At 33.2% G+C, this 20,011-nt stretch overlaps 1 protein-coding gene across 1 annotated transcript in view; it reads right to left on the bottom strand.

Moving 5' to 3' along the window:
- The window catches only part of rdgC (retinal degeneration C), a 30,877-nt gene extending 19,010 nt beyond the window's left edge, over window positions 1–11,867 (bottom strand). Inside the window, exon 1 of the mRNA XM_068771659.1 lies at window positions 11,672–11,867. The gene's annotated coding sequence lies outside the window, so the exon portion shown is untranslated. The remainder of the gene's footprint in view (window positions 1–11,671) is intronic.
- Window positions 11,868–20,011: the final 8,144 nt, after the last annotated feature.

Genomic DNA, 20,011 nt, shown 5'->3' with positions numbered 1-20,011 from the left:
ATAACCGAATTTAATTTGGAGTTAGACAGTTACAGAGAATACGATGATATTAAAGACAATTTATTCAAAGAATTCAAAAAAAATTGTCTATTTCGTCAAATTGAACACTAGTAACATCATCATATCGTGAAAATTATATAAGAAATTCTCGTATTAATAACTTAACATAACTATATACATATTGATTTAAGAACTACCCGCTTTCAAACTTGTTGAAGCTGTATAAAAAGTTTTAATGTTCAAATTTGTTTCTTTTTTATTGTAAAGAAGTATTTAGTATGTACGTATAACAGTCATAGGAAATGACGGTATGTGTTTGATTTGGTTAGTATATATTTGTCTTATGTTACGAGGTTTATACAGTCGATATAATCTGGTATTTGTCTGCATCACTGGATTTTTCATTTTTTAACAAACCGTAGTGAATACTTTTGAAGTCGGCTTAAAACAGTATAATGCTGCTGCATATACGACTTAGTGTTTACGGATGTTGATTTTTTATTAAATCGTTCCGTTTTAATGGTTCTTTAATTGCCTAAATCAAGCAAGATCTACATGCTTGGATTATTAACATGTTGAGGGCAGACAGAGCAGTCAAAAATAAAATATTAAAAAACAACCATACACAAACGACGATGGTTCGATGTGGTCTCAAACCATCGTGATAGCACCACGAGGATTTCGGGGGTAGCGTATACACGTATACCCCGGAATGGGCTATTGAAAATAGCACGGTGCAAAGGAAGACCGCGTGGCGATCCTTGACCGGGAGATATCGCGGTCCCCCATATAGCGCAGAGGGCAATCGCCGGGGAGGTTTTAGTGGGCAGGAATCCCACATACCCCGGTCCTCCCCCGAGGTGGGGCATCTTGAACGTCTGGAAGATTTCCCCCCCGAAACCAAATAAAAAAAAAGCTGACTCGCTGTGACGCTCAGTAACGCGGGTTTATCCCCCGCCGGATATCGCTGTCCGGCACAGGGGTACCCAGAGTGACCTCCGAGGTCACTTCATTCAGACTCACAGTGTCCTTCCCTCGCTCCTCCCCCTGCCGTTCGGCAGGGAGGTGCTGAGTAGTTCGACCCCAACCTCACCACTACACCCAACAATGGCGCAATCCTGGCGTCATTACACGGGCCTTCCTTTCGGCGAGGACCCGGTCATCACTTTCGGCTGTTAGATGGCTATGAAATACCCGGACGAGTACAAGGCAGATACCAAGGACCGTTTCACCCGCTTTTTGAATGACTCCCCGCAGTCACCTGATGCCCCTGTCCGCTATGAAGAGCGAAAATCCCTCCCCGTCGAGGACCCGAACCCGAGCGACGGCTCGTCGGCCTACACCTACGAGTCCGAGTATCTAGGCTCGGACTTGGAGATGGAGATCGACGGCCCAAAGCCTGTCCCCTGAACCGATGACTTCACCCTCGTCACCGGCAAGAGGAAGAGGCCACTTCGTACTGCTCCCTCCCCCACCCACCGCGGCAGTACCTCCAAAACTACCTCCCTATTGGCTAGCCCGGCCAAAGAGGCCGTATGCAAGCCCTCCCCAAGGGTTGCTCCCAAACAACCGTCCGCCCAACCCCAACAAGTGGCCTCCCAAGGCCCTGCCGGAAACAGGAAACCTCCCCCGCCTGTCTTTCTCCACAACAAACAAGCGTGGAAATCCGTCCACTCATGACTTCTCGCCAGATGGACAAATCAAGAGCTAAAAATACCACTGAAAGTATTATGATTAGCACGCTCACTGTCGACGACTTCCGTCGCTTCACCCGCCACCTGCGTGAGGAAGACATCTCCTTTCACACGTACACCCTCCCCGAGGATAAGCGACTTCAAGTCGTTATCTGCGGCCTCCCACTCGAAGTAGAGATCGCCAACGTAATCGACGACCTCAAGAAAGCGGGCATCCCCATCATCGACGCGAAGCGCATGACATCTCTGCGCACCAAGCTCCCTATGTCACTCATTATGGCAACCATAGTGTTTTCCTCCGAGAGAAAGCAAATCTTTGCCCTCGAAGAAGTCTGTTCTCTTTCAGGGGTCTCATTCGAGGCCCCTCACCGCAGACGCATCGTCGGCCAGTACCACAAATGCCAGTAATACGGCCACGCAGCCCGTAACTGCTTCTCCCGCCTCCGGTGCATCAAGTGCCCAGAGGATCACGGGACTGCAGACTGTCCCCATCCCGCGGTCACAGAGACAACACCTGTGTGTGTACTTTGTAAGATCGAAAGCCACCCCGCCAACTATAGGGACTGTCTCAAGACGCCTAAAAAACGCCGCGCAGGCCCCCTTCGACCCTCCCAAAATCGCCGCCCAACCAACCTCTTCAGCTCCCGCTGAGAAAGTTTCGAAGCCCTGTTCGAAACCTCTTCTCCCTCCTCTGCCCGCAGCCACTTCAGCCTGGGCGAAGCCACTCTACCCGAGAGGCATGCCCGCCTCCCTCCCGCCCCATCGGTTGGTCACGAGCAACCGAAACCCACCAAACCCAAACCGGATCTCCTTCGCCTGCCGAGGAACCCAAAGCCTTCGCACAATACCTAGCCAATGTAGATCTCGACGAGGTCTGCATCCTTGCCGCAAAACTCCGCAAAGCTTCCGGGCCCTCGGAGCGCTTTCTCTGTATTGCGGAGCACATCGGCCCTTATAATCAATATTCGCTCCCCCGTCCCAACGCCAGTACACACGCCTCACATCGAGCCCCGGCGGCCTCGATGCACATGTCATGCACTACTCACCTACACATGACACGGCGGCCGCGTTCGCGTTCAAGCGAAGGTAGTCGGGAGAGACACGGTCTCTCCCGACTGCCGAGTAGTCCTCGCTTCGTGCGACTACACAACACTCACTACACTATACGCCTACACGGTTATAGTTCTCTGCGTGTGGACGTCTTCATCGTGACTGAGGTACGATCCCCAATGTAAAATTTTTAGTCCGTGGACCTCTGTTTCCACGGGCTCAATTTCGATGAAGCTGTACAAACCCTAGACTGGCTAGCAGCACATCTTCTAATACATCAAATAGCAAAATCAAATAGCCTAATGATGTTAACGCTTTAGCTAAATACCTCACTTGCAAAATCTTTAAAGCTTCTACCCCTTTCAATCACCCTGTAAAAACATTATGAAATAAAACTGTGATCAAAGAGTAAGGGAATTTTTAAATAAATTGTAAATTCTTTTTACTTATTCTTCCAAATTTCAGCCCCTTCAAAATCCCTAACTTCTCGGAATAATCTTTTTCCGGTATAGCTTTCAAGACCTTCTTCAGTTCTGTTTTTATCTCCTCAGTCGCTTTTTTAAACTTGCAAGCAAGAAGTCGCATGGAGCTGTATCAAGCGAATACGGTAGTTGCGGAACAATATCAGTCGAGTATTTGGAAAAAAAATCGCGTAGAACCAATATAGTATAACATTGACCAATCGAGAGGGTTTTTTAATATTTCTAAAACCTTTGATTTTTGGATATGAGCATATACATTTACCTCTTCAAAGCTTTTATACCTGTAACCAATCAACCCGTATTAAGTGAAAAATAATTAACGCTTCTTCAATAAAACAAAATAATATCTTTGTTCTGGATTATAGTCAATTAGAGATGCGAACAAAAGTACTCTTTTACCGTTAATACTATTTTGTACTTTTTATTCCATCCGACAAAGTTGATCCGATTAGTTTTATCCAGAACAAAGGCGAATAAATTTAAATGAGAATACGATTTCATTTGCATAAGTTTTGAACTTTATCATTTCATCTGCGAAAGGAAAATAGCATTTCTTACTAATATAGCTGAGTTAAAATATTTTCAGTTGGAACTATTCTGCTACAAAATACTTCAATCATCAATGATATTTATTGAAGATTGAAGTAAAAAGGCACGTTGTCGTGAACCGTATCAGTTTAATCGCGACAAATCGGTATTCTTTAAAATGCATAAAATATTCCGTCTACAAAGACATTTCACTTAACATGAATCAACATATGCATAGCTCGCCCATAAAAGGATTGTACCATAATTTTACGGAGAAATTGTTCTCTTAATCAAAAGTTGAGTCGCTGTAGTTCTCGAATAAAAGTAAGTCAAATCTCTTCCAAAATTTATTTAGCGTTATGCTTATCCCAGACAAAACCTCATAAACGCTAGAAAGCAATAACTATAGATGTTTGATTGCCCAATTAATTCATGATTAAGGAAGTAAAGATTGTTAAAAATATTTGCTACAACACATGCCTTAGTGACACATAGTACTTATTTTTAATTTAATTTCATAATTTAATTAACAAAATTTGTCCATTTTAATATTCTGAGTAGTAAATTAGATTCGCCCAATCTGTTACCGAACCCTCGTTTAAACATAACTGTGTTCCGAATTTAAAATATACTGAGGAATGAAAATATCACGTTGCTCTAAATTCTGTAAATTCTCACTGTCATGGTATAATCGGTGACTTACTAGTAAAAATACATCTTGTATCTTTTATAATCTTTGTTCGGTAAAATGAATATTGTGTTTTAAAAAACCATAAGATTATAATTAAATTTAACCAGCTATATAACATATGTAAATAGAGAAGACAGAATGTATATCTTTTGAATGAGAATGAGAAATGAAGAAGAAATGAAAAATGAGAAAGCATTTCCTTTCAATAGCACTTTTGGTAAAAAGTGAAAGAGTCAGATTTTACAAAAAACCTAAACAAGTTTTTTTTTCTGATAGACTGCCAGTTTATGGGTTGTTTACATTAACAAAAAAAAAAAACATTTATTATTTCATTGTTGTGGTTTATGGCACTATTTTGATTCTGCCACTTACACAACATTTTCGGTACAATTTTTTCTCTCCAGTAGTAATTTATTAAAAATGTAAACTTTAACAGTTTTATTTCTGTAACTATAATGGTTTTATTAATTTATTCTATGTATCCCTTTACTTGAGCCCTACTTGTAATATTTACTACATAAAATCTTTTAGGAATCCCGTTTCTCAAAAAGAATTACGATATTTCGCAAAGCACTTTGTGTATTTTTTTGAAACAGTGTAACTATATAAGTTATATTTTTTCTCAAAATATGTAGGCGTACATTTTACCAGGAATGTAAACGAAACTTTGAGCTATTATGATAAATTTTGCTTTTGCTAGTATCAGCGGATTAAGACTTGCGAACGGAGGTCGCGGGCTCGATTCCTAGGATACAATCTTATGTGATACATACACAATTTATAATTGCACAAAATTATGAAATACATAGGATTGCCACTGCAAACAAATTTCAATAGGATAGGCAGCAGTATCCTACGCGTACCATATTACAACACTGCGATCGCAATCCCGCTTGCCCCGCATGGTGAATATGATACCCCCATAGATATCGTTGTTGAAAACTTTTGCTGTAACGACGATGCTGAAACGACGACGTCGAAGTAGTAAATCATAAAAATCAATTATAAAATCGGGATACCAATAAAGAAGCATACGTAGAATTAACACAAAATTTAAATAGTCTTAGCTATTTTGTTTTTTTTTTTCAAATATGTATAATTGTATTGATTTACGTATTCTGTGATGTATATCACGTACAAACATCTTGAAAACCTTTTTACATTTTGTCTTATCCTTAGGGAATTGCCTTCGAGTATGAACGTAAAATGCGGTCTTGAAAGTGTATCTTTAACATGTTCATGCAAGTTAATAATAAAAAATCTATTTATTTTGTTGTGGGCTTTTTCTTACGTTTATTTTTTCAAATTTAGTGAAAAGTTAAATTAATAACTTAAGATTAAATTTAAATTAATTACGCAAAATGGCCAACCAAAATAAAATTTAAATTCCTCGTAATTAATATCTTTACAAAATATTAATAAATAAAACTATAAACGTTTCTTTATTAGAAGGAATTTTATAATATTAATAGTTATTGTCAAATTAAGCATGTAATTATATCTTAAGACTGTATTCGTCTCTATTATTTTCAGACGCTACATTTTTGGAATTAAGAACATTTCAGAAGTAGACATTCAAGATACTAATTATAATTTCTTGTAAGGGCCAAATGTATTATGAAATAATTAGATTCATATTAATAAATATTAAAAAAAACTAGTAAATATCCAAGAAGTGACACTAGAAGTTTCAAGAATACGAAAAATAAAACTCGGTGTTAAGACATAAACGAAATGTAGATAGTTCTCCTAAAATCAATGCACCTTTGCATCAAATAAAACTATTATATGTAGCTGTAGAATCTGTGTATTAGCTGTAGAACCATTTTTCTTTTTCTTTTCCACGGAGTTTTCGAACACAGCCACCGCCTCTTCAGAATCATGAAATTGTATTGGACGAAGTTTTTTTTTATTATACATCGGAACTATAAGTTCTCATTAAATATTATAACGTTTTTTTAAATCACGACTGTGAAAAACGTGGAGATAGCCAATAGGATGCCATTATTCTTTTGGCTGCAGATCTTACGCAACACGTACTGCTTACAGCTACTTACAAAAACAACAGTCACAAAGTTAAGTCTTAATTAAAATGTACCTATGATTATAGTTTTCGCAAATAAGTGTAATTTGTTTTATTAAAGATTTTATAATAGGCTTATATTTACACGTAATTCTTTGAAATGTACTAATTGTTAACCTATAACTTCAGACTATACTAATATATATTGAATTAAATCTATCCGTAAAAATAGTTGACTAGGTACCAATACGTTTATACACATAACATAGTAATAATAGCAAAGTTTCTTGAATTGGGAAAAGTGGAATATTAATGTATTCATGAAATGCTTCTTATAATATTATAAGCATACGTACTAGTTTAAAAATCACCAATGAAGCAAAAAATACGTCACATTATGAAATTATATTACAAATAAAAAAATAAAAGGCTTAAAATATACTTATTTGAGACCAAAGTTTAGGAATAAACTTACCCTCCGTCACTAACGTATTGCCTTATTTTAGTCCCTTGTCTTACGGGAAAACTTTGTTAATTTATGTTTTCATTCACGCCTCGTAACTTCTACCAATATGTTTCATTTTGGTGCATAGGTTAAATGTATAATAAAAAAACAACCCAAAATCCGAAACTTATTTACCACTACAGTTTTTTTTTATTTTAAATACAGTAATATTTAAGTTTTGTGTTTATAATAAGTTTGCAACCAAAAGACGTTAATATTTGTTATACCCATAAATATAAGCCATAAGTGTAAAGCTCAATTCCATATAAAATTAATCAACTTCGGTTTAGTCAGTCTTGTTTGCGAGGTCGAGGGAGCGAGGGGTCCTAGTTCTCGGAGTAAATCCAGTCTGGCCAAGCTGATCTAAGTTGGCGTCATGTCCAAATAAATCAATGTTAGAATCGATTGATTTTTTTCATTTTTTCTTAAATAATTCAAATAATTTTAAGTAACCTTAAATCTTATTACATTTTTAGTAAACAGTGATTAATTAAAGATAATAAACAAAAGCATGCAATCTAATACAATACATAAACCAATATGCGTTTTATTGGAGATTTATTATTGAAAATAGTTTTTCAATTAAGACGTTGGACGTACCGGGTATCCAAATATTCTTTTTTTAAATGCTAATAAGTAGATTAGATTAAGAAGTGGTAACCAATGAAAATTAATTCTAAATATTAAAAAAATACTTGTCTATTTTACTCGTTTTAACTCATTGTATAGTAAAATATATAAAAATTAATTCCACGTACTCAGAGTTTCTAAGTTTTTATTTGGTGAATATTGCGTTTTCGAATTACGTCCTTACGTTGGAATGATAAACGTTTAATGGAATCAGGCGTTACCTTAGTCCATACGGAAGTCCATCCTAAGTAAAAAAGGACCAATATTTAGCCACTTCCGTCTCCGTTTGACTCTGTGTTTGGCACTAATCGGTATAACATAACTCCTGAAGATGCCCCGTGAAGGGGTGAAACACGTGTTGAGTGATTTGGCGGTGGCAGTTGTGTGATTCGCAATGTTTGCCGCATACGCATTTATCAGCGGGCTGGCGGACAGTGCACTTTGTTGCACGACTACCACTGCATGTGCGGAAGTGGCTAAATATTGGTCCTTTTCTTAATTATGATAAACGTGTTCTAAGAAACAGCTCAAGAAGAGGCCCATCTTCGGGGCCCTTGTTCTAGGTCATTCTGTGGCCTCCCAATGCGGCAATTAAACTTGTATGTAGAGAGCCGAGCCGAGTTTTTTACCAAAAGCCTCCTTTATGCTACATCCTTTCTGCACCTGCCCTCGCAAACCTGCTAAAATTGTTGGTGCCAAAAGGGCAACAGTGAAAACCAAAGTTTTATATTACATTACTGCTTTTAGAAGCTAACGTTTAAGCCCGTTTAATCGTAACCATATGAAGTAATTCATTATTAGTGTTACCAACTAAGAAGTCTCTTTAACACGAGCACAACAAAGCGGTAGAACTAGACACGTGTAGTATTTAACGAAGAGGATAAGTAAATTAAGGTAAAAACACTTGCGTTATTTATTTAATAAAACATATAATAATGATTTTAACTATGTTTTTTTTTAAACTATGGGATGTATTCAACAAAGATCATTCTACCTTTAAAATGATCATGATACAATGTAAAAGATAATTAAAAACGCCTTTAATCAAAAAAATGCCCGATGTCTTTTAAGATAAGGATCAATCGTTACATCATTTCGTGATTGCCCACAGTTCAGGTTTTATTACACCAATTTCAGTAATCGAAGTCCGTATACATTTATGAGGCGTTTGTTAAAATTATATCATTACGTAGTATAAACCTAAATGCAAATTGCTAAGAGAATGAAGTAATATTTAATACTAATATGGCTTCTTATTTTGTTGATTTTATGGAAAACGACAGCTGGATGATGCCGGATAACTCATAAGTCCTTTCCATCATATAAAAGTATTCAAAAATTTAAATCAATGTAAAGCGAATAGTGTATCTTTCCAGTTAAATCGAAATAATACCTACATTACTTAAATTTTCTTTTCAGTGTATCGAGTTACCTCGGACAAATATATATATTAACCGAACCGGAAACGATCTCAATGATTAGAGATGACTTTTGGCGTAATACATGCTGACGTAAACATTGCTGTGAAGTAAATATTTTTTTTCCTTATTTATTGCAAAAGTTAATAGCTCAAAACTCCACTACATAATATTATTAAAGCAGCACAGAACCTATTTTAGCTATAATGAAACTTATTTTATAACGACTTTCATATGCGAAGTATTCTGTATTTATCTTTATAGAATTTCTTAGTATTTAAATGAAAACATTTCAGTAAAAGAAAAAGTAACCAGTGTTAACTCTTTTATCTATGAAAACCGTTCAGACTAAACATCTTGACGACAGATTGTAATTACAACTGTCAAGAACATTCCTCACCTTTCGGTTTGTAAATATTAACAACCATTGGAAAATAAAATCTATCCCTTGGCAAATTCGTGAAATGTGACAATTCGCTGTTCGGAGAAACAAAAATTGTCGACTTGAAAAAAATATATTTAATATAAATATCTTTTAGCAGAGACTCGTTTGACACAAATAAAGTTTGTGGCTTTAATTTAACGACATAACCAAATAAGAATCACTTCAATCAAAATGCGAGTACCATCAAAAGATTTAAATTATTTTTGTAAATTCCTTAATAATTAGCGAAGAAAAATTGAGATCCCACGAGTGGCATCAAATCCTTTTGAAGCTTGATTACTACTTCTTTATATCTATCTAACTAGACGTATTGACACCAATGGGGCAGGCCTGGCAGTTAGCTGTGTTTTACAAGAAAATAATATAAACATTCCTCTGATCAACGACAAAAATAAAAACGTTCAAAGATTTTCAAGAGAAAAATCTCTTGTTTAAAGCTCTATTAATCATATTCCAGTCGCCGGTCGCTATAGAATAAACGTTGCTGCGCTAGTTTACACTGTTTAAATAGGTAATATTCTTATATATTTTGCAGACGTTCTTAATTATAATTTATACATATATTTGTTTAGTAAAATGTTATTGTTTTTTCGGTGGCAATGTTTCGTTTATTCGTCGCGTATTAGTGCATTATGTTAAAGATATAGAAAATAAATTACAGGATAATTCCTTAAAAAATTGTAATTTCCACCGAAACAACCAATTTTCTTATTAATTCGACGTACTTATGTTCTTTTAAATTTGTTCTCAACAACACAAACGATCTCGTTGCTTACCGTGTAACAATTCATACGGCTTTATACTAGAAGTGTAATCTTTCATATAAATTACTAAATAATATTGTATCGTACATTCAATTAAATACAAACATAAATCAATTTGAATGCAAGCATGTGTATAATTAGTTTGAACCAATTAGAAATTCTATAGTAAATCGATTGCGCAAAACAATCGAGTAATTCGTTCACGTTCTGGGCGGGCTGGTCGTGAACATTTCCCCAATGATTTGGCAGTTCGCCCCCGCCTATATTTAAATCGTAATCTCACTGAGTCAACGCTCTTGTCGCACTAACACCCAAAATAAACGATCCTGAAAAGACGACAATTCCACGACTTTCTATATAAACAAAATATTCGCGACATATGAAACTTTTACCGCAGTAACCATTATATCATGAAACACGAATCGAAAAGAACATTATTTTTACTGAAATTGGTCTCATTTTACAGCGACGACTAAAAATTGATTGGGTTAATACGAAATAAATTCCTTTAAGTATTTGATAAATACATACAAAAATATGGTTTATTTCATTTAAATAACATAAGAATATAAATATACTGAATAAATTTTAAATAATAAAACATTTTATGAAACTGATAGCGATTTTTAACATTTGTGTACATAATGTTCAACAAATTTTATGAAATTTATGTGGTATTTCGATAACACATTAATTCTGGAATTACTAAATAAAACCAAAAATAGATTTCAAAACAACTACAATAATATTTTTACAAAGCACATCAGTACAGAAGACCGCTAAAACATTAAGTTTATCATTCAGTAATCCAATTACGATAATTTAATTAGCGAGACGGAATGTGTCCGTACGTATGCAGTGTTGAAACGTAATATTTTTACAGAACATTTCGGTATTTGAGAAATTATGTATAAGAAATAAATAAAATAGCTGTACTGTACTTTAATGAAGGTATCATTCTATTTTATCATATTTATTGCTATTTTTTATATTTACAATGTACCAGAAAATAAGTATTTGCATACTAAGGCATTTAAAAGCCGGAATTTGTAATGAAATGTGAAAATAACTCTGATTTGGCAACTAATCCAGTTTTACAGGCAGCACTGCAACCTAAAAAAGAATCATTTCTTTGTCAAACGACTGGGTACATTTTTATTTAATTTCTTGTGTTAATAACATTATCTAGTTAACAATGTTTTAGTACATAAAATATGAGCGAAAATATTAGCGAAAACATTTTCTTTTATTACTGAATAATTAACTATAAGTACAAATTAATTTATTGAGAATCCTATTCCTGATCAAATATGTTTGTTAAATTTTTCTATGTAGTATGAAGATAAAAAATAGGCTTCTAATTTTACGCACATATTAGAATTATTAGATCTTATAAATAATGTCATTAATAATCTACTAATATCTAATTAATATTACTTACTTTGAGTTCAAGGTCAGAAACTTCAACCACTATAATATAAAATAAATAAACCAAACATAATAAAAATCCACAATGAAAAAAATCACAAAATAAAAAGATCAAGTATTAGAAATTCTTAAATGTTCAGAATAAATATTTCAAGTTCTCGGTCGCAATATTCATGGCTGAAGTCACAACATTCAGCATAACCAGCCACCGCGACGGTTCACGAGCGACTGCTAAGCTCTTCAACACTCCCACTTTCCCAAACCACACAGCCACAATATTGCATGCTGCGCCTTAGTGTACACGAGTGTTACGGCTTCTGGCGACTATATCTACTAGACTCTAGATAAGTGACCTCATTTTCTACGGCTATAATAACAAAACGTAATTAAAAATTTATATCGAATCCATTACCTTTCTGACATATTCCTAAAGAGACTAGCCCTTTCAGTAGTAGAATGTTGTATCTACACAGAGATAATTCTCCTATAAATATACATACTCAGATGAAAAGATAATTTAATGATCGGGACTGAATTTACGGGGTTCAAAGTAAAATATAATTTTGTTTTAATTTTTATGGTTCGTTTCTTGAAACTAAAGGCTTTTAAAATTTAAAGGTTTGGCTTAAGGATAGTTGAGTACAGAAGTCGTAATTACACCTTATTTATTTCGTACAAAATGTAAAAACGTTGCTAAAATTTACCAAAGAAATATGTTCGTCACTATAAAAGAAACGTGAAGCACTTTCAAGATTCCGAGTTTTGTTCAGACATGTTACCGAGGCAGCCCATTTATTTAAGAGTGCTTTATGGTTAAGACGCTTCATGCATCCCTCTTTTTACAAAGCAGCGGCTTTAGACAGAAAATTAACTGTGTTAGACATTTCATCATGACATTTCAAGAAACTCAAACTAAACAGTAAATAATGTTATAAATAATGTTAATCCATTAAACATTCATACGTCCATACATTACGTTAGCAGCTTAATTTTAGGTAGAGAAGATATCTGAAAACATGTAAGGACTATTTTAATATTTTGTCATTAAGAATCTTTTACATCTAAAAATTGTTTAAACGTGTTTTTGGGTAAAAGGCTATGCACTGAATTTACAAGAATAGTATAATATTTTCTCAGTTTTTCATGTACCAGTATTTTGTTGGTTTTATAACTGTTTAATCCGCGTATTTTTTGTACTTAATAAAGATTATGATTATTATTATCATTACTATTATTATTATTATTATTATTATTAATAATAGTAATATTATTATTATGCAATTAACCTGATGAAAACAATGAGGTACAAGGAACATGTTAATTTATAACGGCATTTAATGAGTTCTCTGCGCTAACAACCCCATCATTGACGGGATGGCGAAATTACGCTGACCTAAATATTATTAACAATACCGCAAATGGTTTTTAATTATAATTTCAAATTTCGCAACAATGAAAAGAACTTTCGTGTTGTAAAAAATCGAAATATTCCATTTTTATACCGCAAATTATAGGTATTAAGCTGCATGTAAGTAAAACGTATCACGCTTAAACCACGTATAGTTATAAGTGATTCGATGAAAGACTGATAGCTACGTAAATTATTAAATCGATAATCTTTGTAACAATGAAGCCGTACAATACCAGCGGGATTGTCACCTACATACAGTCTAACAATGTCCAATATAACATCGAACGTATCGCAGCATACCCACATTACATCGGCCTTGTCATGTAAATATAGGAATGTCCTAATGGCAAACATTTAATTATTTCTTAAAAAGGAATTAAATTCAATATGAGTTAACAAAAAATATAAATATTTTTCGCAAAGTACAATTGAATAAAAATTTTGACACAATAAATTCAAATTCGGAATTAGTAATCAATACGAACAATCATTTTTTTTTATTTTATATATGCGTTACTTTATTCGTTTTCTAACAAAGTATTTTCATGCAAATATACTTTTTAACTTCCAATTTCATGACTTGTTATAAAATTCATATCTACCCTTAAAATTTCTCTGCCGTACCAGTTAAAAATACAGATCATATCGGCGTGTTATATAGCCTCCCGTCGTAAACAATTTTTATTACGAATGCCTTTTAAGTTGCTCTTTACTGTACAAATGTTTTGTTGAAATCATTTTAGGCCTTATCTTATTTTAACATTTTACTTACTAAATAAATATAATACTTTATTTAACACAATATATCTATTGTTAATAATAAATTTCGTATGTGTATTTATAATTACAAAATTAGCAGGATCGAAAGACCTTCCAAAGATCAGTTTTTTTAACTTAATTTAAAACTGTTCCAAATTCGTAACCCAAAATTCGTTAAACGTACAAGGTTATCTAAATTCAGGAGAGAAGTAGAGGATATTTTACATCAATACTCTGTATAGTAGTATAACATATAGCATTTATGTAAATAACAAGTTGTATATACTCTATATCATTGTTAAATTATAGAACACGTATGTAAATCGTATAAGTCCACTAACTGTAACAAAACTCTCGAACTGGTCCAAAATAATGTTCGCTCACTTTTGCATTGCAGACTATTTTTAACGGCTGCCCAATTTTTGGGTTTGTAGTGGCAGGGCAAGGGCGAAGCCTCTTTTAGCGTAGCGTAGTAAGTAGAAAAGCTCGCGGGCTCCCGGAAGAATCTCGGCTACTACTACTATTTCAGCAAAATGGAAGGTAGCCGAGCTTATAGATCGTTTCGGCGAACGTTCTGTAGAGCGACTAGGTTTTAGGGACCCATCGAGGAGACCTTGGCTTAAGCTGTCACTAGTCGATAATACCCACTTAGCATTCACTTAGTTTGTTATTATTACTTATTAGGCGGTTATTATTGCCTGGTTAATAACATTCTAGACAGAAACCGCATTGCAATGCCCAGACATTACTAGTAACAAGTAAAAAAACTTTTCTGCTAATTAAAGTAAATAATGTCCACTGGACTAGTGGTAAGCAATACAAAGGCGATTCTTGTGACAAAGGTCGTAACACAGACCCAAGGGATTTGAAGAACATTGAAGGACACGATACGGACTAAAACTGAGTTTAAATATCACGCGAATATTTGTGTGGCAGTGGCGCCACTTAACTGCTCCGCCGGACCGTTTCTTAAATATTCGGTATTTTTACATTTTACTGACGCACGCTATGATTATAATAGACATTATATAATAACAGAACGATTTTAATGGCATTTTTAGTGTGAAATAACCACATTTTTATGGCTCATTGGTTGTATTGTTGTTTACGTCACCTAAAATTTTTATTTTTTTAAATTTATTTCTTTGGCTGTTCTTAAAAGAAATTTACTCATAGCACGATAACTTTAAAACAAAAATAAAAATTTCCATAAATTAAATCTTAGAATAAATTTAATGTTGTAAACATCATTTTGCTCCAGGTATAAAACAGCATTCTTGTCAGATATTTTTAAAAATTATAGAAACTCGGTACGCAGTAGTTTTGTAAGGCTATAGTTTATACCTTAGCACTACTTCTCTTATAACCTACGTATGAGAAGTACGTAACGCTATGTACTGGAGTACGCTCCATTAAACCATAATGTTTAGAAACAGTATCATAAATATATAATCGGTAAAACACCACACATTGTAGTTTAGTAAGTAACAAAAAACGTTGCCCTTTACATTAACAAATCCTAAAATAATTTTGTAACATTAAAATATGTTCAGAATGTTTTAATTACACGTGTACTAAGCTGTAAGTACTGGGATGGTTCAATGCATAACTAATAGATGTGCTGTTAAACAAATATGTCGATACAATAAATAAATCAATCAAACTGTTGTACATTGACATAATGTTCGGAATGGATCATGCCTGCTGGCAATAAGCCCAAACTACGAATATGCATGACTTATTCCGGCCTTTGATCAACAGGAACAACATCTGATATAATACTGGTGTAGTCAATCATTATTAACATCTTATACAACATACATTTAATTATTCTACATAAAGCGATCGTAATTTTTAGACCCCTATTACAAAACCGACAGTAACCGAAATTTTTAATATAATCGACGTTAAATTACTTCTAAAAAGGCATTCCATCTTTATTCTGTCATGTTGGATAACGCATTATTTATATGACGAATAATAATCAATTCTTATTAATACACGTTTAACGCTAAAGAATCAGCATAATAATAAACAATGTGTTTTTATTCTTCGAATTTATAATGACAGTAGTGAATAATACTCCTTAATTCTCTCTTCGGAAAGACCGTTGTAACACATCGAAATACCAAGCATGCATCAGTGTGTACTTGCTTAAATAAATTACTAAGAAACAACATCTCCAGTCCCCAAAAACAAACATATGCAGTGGTATGTCAATTTATATATAGCAAAGGTAAAAACTTAACAATACTTGTGTGGTAACTTATTTTTGTATACAAATTAGAACCATTCGCTCAGTAAAAGTAACACATAGGTAAATAAAATAAACCAGGTAGACCGAAGACGGCGATGGAAGACTGGCCATCGTGGTGATCTTTGAGAGAGGAGTGTCTTTCAATAGGAGTCTATCAGCTGACGCGATGATGATGGTAATGATGATGATGAATAAATAGATAACATTGAATAATAAATAAAAATAAACTGTACCAGAAAAATTCTTTCCAAAAGTTCTATATCATATTTTAATACAGAATCTGTATCCCACTCAAAGTTTAATAAATGAAACAGTGCAAATTAACGTTGAAGAACAAAGGTAATTTAATATTATCTGACTCGCCACTTAGTTTGACACTTTAACGCATTTTCCGTCTTCAATTGAATTTATTATTAATTACTGTGTACTGCAATGAATTACTTGCCATTAAACATATTTCTTTTTTAAAATATTTTTACAACCTGTTTCTAAATATTACCCTTATCCTTTCTAAAATATTCTTGTTAGTAAACTATATATTTGCTGATTAGTTATTTTATAATGTAGTTTTAAAATTGTCAAAAAACATATTGACTTTCTTTCAAACACATTACAATCAGGTTCCACTATTATTTCTGTATGTACTCGTATCTAAAATATGAACTAGTTACCACGTAAAATATTAAAAATACAGCTTAGGCCGAATCTCAAAATATTTACAACATATTCGTTTATATTACCGTTTGTCATAGATTTACAATTTTAATTAACTCCATTTTATTCATTACACTAGCGCGTTAATATTAAGTTCCGAAATTTATTGCGGTTATATATTGTGATTGGCAGCAAAGAAGAGCCAATGTAATCCCGAATGAGTTATAGCGATCCCTTTACTTACAAAGCAGTTGGGCGAGATAAAATTCTCGTCGTAAGAACCTTGAATTATGGCAATAGTATTTTTATCATTATATTTAGATAGCAAATTTAAAAAAAAAAACTTGAAATAATACTTAAGGCGAAAAAATACTTTATAGCCACATAACCACATGCCACTATGACAACAAATAATTATAAAAATAAAAGTAAGTATGTGCTACAAAGACTCATACTTTCTAATTACACTCGCACACACACGTCTTATTTTAAGAATAAAATTTGCAAAATTTGTTACTAAATTTAATAACATTTATAAGATTAAAAGCCTCTAATCTTCATATATTAAACCTCTACCATGTCTCTTAATTAACTAATTAATTACTGTGTACAATAAAATTAATTTATAATGCATACGAATTAAATATACTCTCTTGACAACTGATTAAAAATAAACAAAGCTGCATATTTGCTAGTATTTACAAAAAAAAAAACATATTTTAAAAGATAATTTTTTTGTTCATAAATTCAAATATAGTTTTTGTTAGAAACATGGTTAACAAAAAGATAATATCGTAAAGATTATTTCTGACAATATTTAATAAACTAGCAACGTCAGAATGTTTGCTTTTTGATTTTTATAAACACATTCCCTTATAATATTTTAAGGTTATGTTAAAAAAATCTAGACTTTACATTAGATCAAATTATTATAATAAGGAACTGATTAATACTAAAGTATTTAAAAAAGATAAATAAATGATAATGTACGCATATGGGTAATATTAATAATAAAATAATCCAAAAAAAAAACTCTCACGTTTGCACAAACAGTTTTTCACGTTAAATTTAATTTCTTTTACGGTTTGCAGTCGAGGCATTAAACTAAAACTCGATCTTTTAGTATAGAGTCGATTTGTTACAGTTTCAAGATTGCTGTCGGTGCCAAATAGAATACATTAACAGATCTTATCGTGCCAGATTGCAAATGTCGTTATTATTGTAATGATATTGAGTTAGGTCATGGTAATTATAATTAGATGGATACTATATAAACATAATGATAAAATAGTAAGAACCTAAATTTTGCAAATGGGCAGAATCGATGATTTATGAATCACTTTATAATACAAATAAATGCAATAAATTTATTGCTCCCTTCAATAAAACAATAAAATTAGGGTATCAAAACTTTCTCTTTTGTGTTGTATTTTGGTTTTATTAAGTTAGCTATTAACGACTTTTGAATTCCCTGAAAATAAAAATTAAATTGTCCAATTTACAAATTAAATCTAAAAAAAATTTTTATATTATATTTTTGTTAATAACGGTTAATGAAGGTTAAAGATTTTTAAATTTCGTACATACATAATTATCTCACTGAACACGTGGCGAATTTCAGTTTCGCAACTAACTTGCACCAACGCCGTATTCATTTGGCATTCACTCGGTCACCTACATAACCTGAAGCATAGCAACGACTTCTATAATTGAATGTTATAATTATAGTGCTTTAAACGTTTTAATAATAGCATTAAACAATTGAAACCTAATCAGAAATACAATGGGTAGAATATAAAGTGTATATTTATTCTCGGGAAAAAAAATACTAAAATGCATCATACTAAAATTTATACGTCGCATATTTTTTTTATAATTGCGATACTTAAAGTTTTAGAACTGAAAGTTTAGAAATTACTCTTATCTTCGAAAAAAAAAATTCTTAACTTTTGCCGTTCATTAATTACATCATTCAATCATTTTTTATCACAAATTAGGGACCAATCAAAAACTAAAAAATAATTCTGCTACGTAAGTAATTACGGATTTTTTATTACATAAAAATTTATCAATTTATTTTTAACCCGTAATATATGCCCTCATACGATTTTTTCTCAGTCATCAACTAGTTCTGTCACGATAGACTTATCGGTTAACTTTTGGTAATGAAGCTCCATTTCGTGCTTTTGTTCACAACTGGTTTAATGAGTTAAAACGTAGTTGTGTTAATCACTAATTGTAATTGAGGAGTGGGTCCACTGATTTTCACGACAGTTTCAACGATACAACAATACATAAATTGTCAAGAGGTATTAAAAATATTTTGAAAAACAATAAATTATTAACAGGTATCAATTTTCTTTCAATTTTTTGTATTCTAAATACCTTAGTGTCACCTCTCGTAGCAATGAGATCTATTACTATTGTATTTTTGACCACAAGATAAACGAACAAAATTCAATTAGGAATTCTCAGTAAATTGTTCATTTATTAACCGAAACTAATATTAAATGTTGTAGTATTTAATGTTGTAATAATTATGCTGTTATATTAATTTATACAACGTTCTGTCAAAGAAAGTATACAATAAGAATATTTATTTACTTCTCCGTTATTTAGTTTAGTTTTTAGTTATTACGTTGGTTTTGCTTTTATGTCTCATCATTATGAGACATCCACACCTTAGTATCAACTGTATATTAATATACACACTAATAGTGCAAAGATATTTATATTTTTTCCGGATTCTCTCTACTGCTCAAGTGGCATTTGCAGTTTCCGCGGGTGCGAGGTGGCAGGGCGCTAAAGACGCTTGGCCTAAAACCTCTATTAAGTTAGCGAAACTCGAGGACCCCCTGGGAAGCCTCCGGCTGCTGAATACTCGTACCTGTATCAAACAGTCGTACTAGGTAAAGCCAATTTTGTGGAAGAGGTCAATCGTCGAATCCTTTTCGGCTGAACATCTTTCGGTTAACTTCGAAAGATATATTCTCGTCCATTATACTCCTACAATGCCTTAAAACGAAGGTGTACGAATTAGTCGTAGACATTCCAAAATCCATAATAATGTGTCATTTTCTTTCCCAGATAATGACTTATGACGCTGAACCGTGGTCTCGACCAGACGCTTGTCGAGCCTATAGAGAGTTCTAAGCTCGGGACTTTTTTACGAGATCGAATCAGAAATTAGGAGATCCGTAACAGAATGAAAGGCAACAATCCTCTGAGCTTTCGAGAACAAAGCTCAGCTTGCATTGGCAGTGGATTATATA

Source organism: Battus philenor, unplaced genomic scaffold (genome assembly GCF_028537555.1).
Source record: "Battus philenor isolate CCGP_79_NKW_IND1 unplaced genomic scaffold, ilBatPhil1.0.hap1 SCAF_4, whole genome shotgun sequence".
NCBI classification, from domain to species: domain Eukaryota; kingdom Metazoa; phylum Arthropoda; class Insecta; order Lepidoptera; family Papilionidae; genus Battus; species Battus philenor.
Note: the sequence above shows the minus strand (reverse complement) of the source record. Positions and strands in the feature narration are given on the sequence as shown.